The following is a 6844-nucleotide window of genomic DNA, read 5'->3' as shown; positions in this document are numbered from 1 at the left end:
CCCTTTCCCAGTCAGTTATTCCCTCCCCCCTGCCATGTATCCCCACCCCTTCCCTGTCAGGTGTTCCCCTCCCCACAGGTATCCCCTCTCCCCTTCCCTGCCAGTTATTCCCTCCTTCCCCTTCCCTGCCAGGTTTCCCCCACACACCTCAGGTATCCCCTCCCTCCCCCTCGTCAGCTGTCTGCCCTGTCAGATATCCCCCTCCCCACTTTGCCTGCAGCCTGGCCCCATCTCTCTTAAGAAGTKTGCCCTCTCCTTCTGTCCTCTCCCGGCCCCTTGTCCCTGTTTCCCCATCCCAGCTGCACGTTGGCCACCTCTTACCACGCACCTCTTTCCTCCAGCCCTATATTAGCTGCCTCTTCTAGTTGCTGCCTTCCTCCCCTGCTAAGCTCAGCCTCCTGCCAGTTCACTTCTCTGCCTTCTCCCTCTCCCACCCCTGCCCCCAGGCAGCAGGCATTGCCCTGTCCTTGCCTTCYTCTCTTTCCTGTGGGTGAACTCTGCCCTCCTCCCTCATCTGCTCACCTTGCCCTCACTCAGGCCTTCATGAGAAACTTTCTTCTGCCCTGGTGGGTGTCTTGCAGCCTTTTTACTTGTAGAGGAGATCAGCGTTTGCACCTTTACCAGTGTCTGCTGACTAAACTCCTTCCTGGGGCTGCTAGGCCTTGTGGGTCTGGGCATCAGGCTGCTTCTTGTGCTGGCCTGAGGTGTTGTCTTGCATCTCCTCTCCTCTTTCATCCTGTGGATGGCTGTTTCAGCTGAAGGATGAAGGGTAGTGTTAGGATSCCAGCTGAGAGGGTTGCTGTCTGAGGTACTCCGCCAGTATTGCTCTGGGCATGTCAATGCTTCCCTGACATTACTGTCCATTTGTGCTGGGTCTATCAGATCTCAGACCCTATCTCTTCTCCTGTGCACCCCACCCCGTTGTAACCAACTCCTTCCTCTCTGCTGTTGGCTGTCTCAGTGTGGTGAGCCATCTGTCTTAGGGAGTGAATGCTGCTCCTGGCAACTCCTTCAGCTGTAGAAAAATCTTCTTGTTACTAGGTGTCTATTGCTAACCAAGTCACTTCCTCTTTGGTTTTTTTAGGTTTGTTAATATTGTATGTATTTTAATTTGACCCATGAACCCTTTGAAAGTCAAGGTAAAGAGGAGGGTAGGGAAAGTAATCTGCTGAGTGACTGAGTTGGGTCCCAGGTGATATTGGATGTATGAAGTAATTTATGGATGCTTAAGGCAAAGGTTGTGAGAATCTTCCTTTGGAATGAATTGTGTATGCAAAGATTTGTAGTATATGAAGTGCTGCTTTTCACTGACCTTGAGTTTAGAGGCTGAGAAATTTAGACACATTCAAATGCTTAGGAATTACACAGCCAACTTAATGATAGGTCCTACTGTTTTGTGCAGATTCTTAGTGTTGATGGAGCTTTTCTGAAGGGCAGTGGTTTTGAGGTTTGAACTTTGAAGTGCAAGTCTGCAGAGCAAATCTCTGTGCCAGTGTACTGCTGCGTGCGTAAGTGAGATAGGGATGTGTATGTATGTGCGTAGGTGGTCCCGTGAGGAGAAAATCCATTCATGCAAAAAATCAGCCCCCCCCAAATCCTAGCTGTACTGAGACTGCTCAACAATAAAAGGGCTGAATTGTTTACTTTATGAGTGTAGAGGCTTTGATTCCAGATATGGAGCAAGTGCTTCAGGAAAATTAGAAGAKCTAGCTGGGGAAAGTGAGAAAATCTTGGTACTTCTCTCCCCATCCCCCCAATACTCTGAAGCACTCTTTCAAAGAGTACTTTTCCAGAAGCTGAAAGGGTTGTTAAGTTACTGTCAGTATAAATACTGTCCAGCAGATTTTGAAGCCATAACCTGTAGAAACCTGTGACTTGTTAATTTTTGACTGGAAATTTAAAGGCCAGGTATTGCGAAAGTTCTTTTTCTGCTTCTAGAGTTATGTATTGCAGGAGCAGAAGAAATGGACCAGAGAACTGCCGCTAAACACAAATGAGATGATCACCTTTATGCTTCAGAAGGGTTTTTTGAGGAAATATGTACTGTGAATGAGGTGGCAGCTGTAACTAGATCCCAAATTTGCAGTCCTGTCTGTGGTGGTCCAGACAAGTTTGGAAAAGTGTGGGACAAGGGAAGGATGATTCTGGCTTGGAATTGAGCACAGAGAGACTCCTGAAGTGTGAAGGAGAAACATGCTTCCGTGTCATCTGATAAATGACTGAAAAAAAGTGAAGATGATCCTCTTATGTGGCCAAAGTGAAGCTGCTTGTGAGACCATTGCTGGTAGCAATAGTGCAGATTTGTCTTAAATTGTTCCTTGTCACGGGGATTTAATCCTCTCGTTTCATGAGTTGGTTGTGCTGGTTTAGTTAAGAGCTGGAAAATTGTATGAATAATAGGGAAACAATATATTTAAAAGTGAATGGAAGTTATACTCTGGACAAGTTTGGTTGAAAAAGAAACCCATTTACATTCCCTTGGTGATAATAAATGGACAAATCCTTTGGAAGGACTTCAACATTGTAAATCTACATGTGTCCAAGGAATCAGAGCATAATTTCTTGTTCTCCAATTGATAGTATGTATTTTCCAGGAGATCTACAAAGCTGAGGAGTCTTTATTCAAACTTCAAATGTGGAATCAGTTTCTAACTTAATTAGAGACTGTTGATCTACTTGTTTGATGGTGTGATCAGTGTAATCTTTAATGTTTAAGAATATTTAATGCTTTTCACAGTAGAAGCTCCACATACCTTACATGCAAAGTTGTGACCTAGGTAAGCATTATATAGATGGTGAATGTGAGTCTGGAATTGCAGCTGATTGTGGCTAATGGGCAAAATCTGACCTGAAATGAGAATTTGGGAGTTCTTGATCCTTAGTCTGCTGTTCCACAGTAATTTAAGCTTGCCAAACTCTTTGCTGCTGTAGTTTCATACTGCCGAGTTCATAYTGAAAAACAAAGAACAGCATCACGAAAGCAAGAAAGTCTCTTAGTATCTCCTCTGCCAAAGTATGTGTGCATATGCTGGGAAGCCTTTAACCACCTTAAAATGTTCRGTTGCCAAACCAAGTTCTCTATAGGCAAAAGAGAAACCTTAGATTCATGGGTTCCCATTTGACCATTTTGTTCCAAGCCAGTCATTCATTTAATGGTCAAATGCTACGAATGTGCGTCGTCTGGTCAAGTATACTAGACACTGAAAACTTGATAGTATACAGCCTTAGATATGGATRTTAGTTTGTTTAAAGTCAATTTTGYATCAAATTTATTTTGTTCTAATACCTGTTTTATTCTAGTTTCACCAACCAAAGGGCCAATTTCATAGGTGATTTCCTTGATCTTTGTCTTCTAAGAGGTAAAGTTAAGGTGTGTTGATCTCCTGTTAAGATCCACTGAACAACGATCTTTTGGGATACCTGAGTTATTGCAGCTGTCAGTGAGATGTCCAATGAGTTGAGAAGCTCCACAACACATTTCTAATCCTAAAAGCCAGCTTGCCCTCGCAGAGATGGCAAACTCCTGTGTATTTCTGTGCTCCCTCAGTGAATATCTGTTTTGGAAATCCAGAATGTGTAATATCTTGTGGCAGAAGATAAAGGATTTGTAGATGGAACTTCAGTGGGGAGACCAAGTGACTTTAAGGCTCTCCTAAGGAGCAGCAGGATTTGGGGGTTCTGATGATCATATTTGCCTCTGAGCATCCTGTTCATACAGCCAAGGAGTAGATTTATAATGTATTAGCAGTTTTGTAGAAACTGTCTGTCTAGCCTTTACATTGCAGGAAAGGAAAGGCTGTTTGTCATGTAGAAGTTGAATAAGCTTTTCTGCACCTAACACGAGTTAAAAGCGTACATAGGCAATATATGCACCATGTAATGTGCTGTAAATCCATACTTTACCTTATTTCACAGTAACTTGTTTATTTAACAGAAGGTTGGCTCCTGGGTGTAGGTTATTTACTGTCTTCTGTGTGTAGAATATAGAGGATCTGTATCTTATGAATGCGTATTTCCCTATGTATGGGGAATGACCTTCAGGTCATCTGGTGATCATCTTTCTTGCTGGATACACATTGAAAGAAGAGGAGCTGCTTGAAAATTGCAACGACTAGAGGTAAGAGATCTGACAAAAATGCTTTCAGGRGTCTTAAGAGAGCAATGGGTCAGTTATCAATTGGGAATTGTCTGCTTGCTTGGCTCCAGCTTGGTAGAATGCCTGCCTGAGATCTTAAGATCAAAAGAAAACTAAACTGTTCTTAAAGAGGAAAACATTCCTCTTCCCTGTCTGGCAGGGAAGAGGAATGGTTAATCAGATGCTACTTGGAGAAGGGGGTATGAATGGGTAGAGTCTGTGTATGTCGTAGGGCAGTCAATCTGATAGCAGAAGCATTAAGATAAGCTGGCCTGAAAAAGGAGAGGATAGGTATCAAAATCTGATAGCTTAATCATCTCAGACTAGACTGAGATGCTTGGCTTTTCAGCAATATTGTCCGTCTTGTTTCTTTTCGTACTTCGGGTTAGTGCATCGTTCAGCTCTCTGGAAGGAGCTGTTTAACTGCCATCAGTCACTAGTCACAGGTTCCCGTATAAAAAGTATTCTGCAAGTGCTGTATGAAGTTGGGCAATTTATGTGTTTTATTAGGGTTGTACAGAGGAGGAGAGGAGTCTGTAGCCTTAGGATTTATGTCGGAAGTGAGAAGATCTTGGGTTTCGTACAGCGAACACCAGAGTCCCCCACCTGAGGAGTAAGCTACTGAGGCACTCTCTGCCCTGTAACTATGACTGGAGAAAATACTTGTGTATCCTGGAGGCTCCGTGTAAAGACACCAGCCTGTGGGGTTCCAGACTAGGAGAAAAGTAGGTGGAGACTTGTTAGCTGGAAAAGGTGTCAGTGGAGAAACTAGAGGTGAGATATCAGAGATACCATTTATCCCCAAACTTTTAGTCTATCCAAACATAAAGCTACTTTTAAAGTTAGCGGACCTCTTGTCTTGTTTCAAGGACTTAGCAGAAAGTGTGCCTAGAAACAAAATCCTCATGGATGTCCGTAGTAACATAGCTTATTTTGCACTGCTGGCAGGTTTATGTAGTGCTGGCCTTGGACACAAGTAACAGCTTGGCTGTCCTGTTTTCCCATGTTTACTTCTGAGCTGCAGAGTCAGCACGATCCACCTGCCCTTGTGCTGGGCATTTACAGGGGCAGGCTGGAGCAGACGTGCTGCTACCTGCCTTCACTCCTTCAGATGTTTGTAAAATAAATGGTATTTTGTTATTGTTTGCTGCTGTGTTATTCTTAAAGGCAATTGTTGTTGTGCTATGGACTTGGTCTCCATAAATAGGCAAAACAATACTGATGGCAAGCTGGTCTGAAAAAGTAGAGGATAGGTATCAAAATCTGATAGCTTAATCATCCTACTACAATGATTAGTATAAAATATTGATGAGTAAATACATTCACAGTACTACCTCTTGTCATTAAGCCTGGGAGTGGAGCAGGTATTACTTAACATGAGAGTGAGTAAGGTTAAAGGCTTCTAAAACATGAGGTGCTACTTTTGGAGTAAAAGAAATACATATTAAATATGTACATGATGGAAAATTGGATAAATAAATGCATACCAGCTCTGGTGAAAAGGACARTTTCAGGCTAGTAAGTGACATGGGTTCTCCAGGAGCCCTGATTTACATGCTCGAACAGATGCAGTCTAACAAAAGCTGAGCACATTGCGCCAGTGTCTGAGTGGAGCTTCTTCTGAGGCAGTGAACTTGAGACACGTATGACAAAATCTTTTGGCTTACTGGACGCTTCTGTTGCAGAAACTAGAGTTGGATTGTGATGAATTTGGCCTGCTGTGTTTACATTTGAGAGGAATTAGTCCTGGCGAAAGTAAGGCCTCGTTAGCACTGGCTGTGCTTTGACTGAGAACAGACTTGCAGTGCAGAATCATCTCTTTGTCCTGACTTGCCTTGCATTCAAGGCCTGTATTCTCGTTGTGTGAATTTTATTAACTTAGTTTTCATAATACATACAAAATAGGCCTAGAATACTACCATAAGGGCACCTTATCTTGTGTGATCTGTAGTAAGACATGTTTATCTTCACAGACCTACAAACAGCTGTGCCTCTGGTGTGTGATGTATTTCTGAGATCCTGTGGCTACCCTGAAAATTCTGTGTAGGAGCTCACTACAAGAAAATATGATCTTGAATTTATATAGCTTCTCTTCCTATCTGTAGATTTAATGAGATTGCTACCTTTGCTCTGGAGAGCATAGGAGAGTCATCTATTTTAGTAAACCCATCAAAACTTCCACTTCAGGAAGAAGCCTGAAAACTGCCTTCTGTAAAGAAATGTGAATTCTTGGTACTTCCTACCCGTGGAGAAACATCTGCGTCGTATGCACACAAACAGCTTTTTAAAACTAAATTGAACCTGTCGTCCAGGGCTTTGGAGAGACTGAGGTGCAGGGGCTGTGGAAGCTGTGTTATATCTGCACACCCCTGAAGCAGCTAACCATGGAYGTCCTGGTTTTACAGCAACTTGCCAGATGAACAGATAGAGAAGCAGGCAGGGTTCATGACAACTTCTGTCTGAACTCAGTGGAGTTATTTGTAACTGTGTTTCTGTGAAATGTTCTTGTTTCAGTGAATCAGCATTTCCTCATTCAAAAGAGGATTCATTTGAAAATTGGGCCTTGTTCTGCTTGTAAATGCTTGTTAAAGAGAGTTTAAAACTACTAGCTTATGTAGGACAAAAATGGATATTTAAAATATGATTTCCCTTTAAAGGGAGCTTTAGAAATATCAAAATGGGATAGTGCCTGGTATGTGGTATGTAAAT

Source organism: Rhea americana, unplaced genomic scaffold, assembly GCF_003343005.1.
Source record: "Rhea americana isolate MKP2758 unplaced genomic scaffold, rheAme1 scaffold_215, whole genome shotgun sequence".
In the NCBI taxonomy this organism is placed as follows: domain Eukaryota; kingdom Metazoa; phylum Chordata; class Aves; order Rheiformes; family Rheidae; genus Rhea; species Rhea americana.
This window is presented reverse-complemented; position numbering follows the sequence as displayed.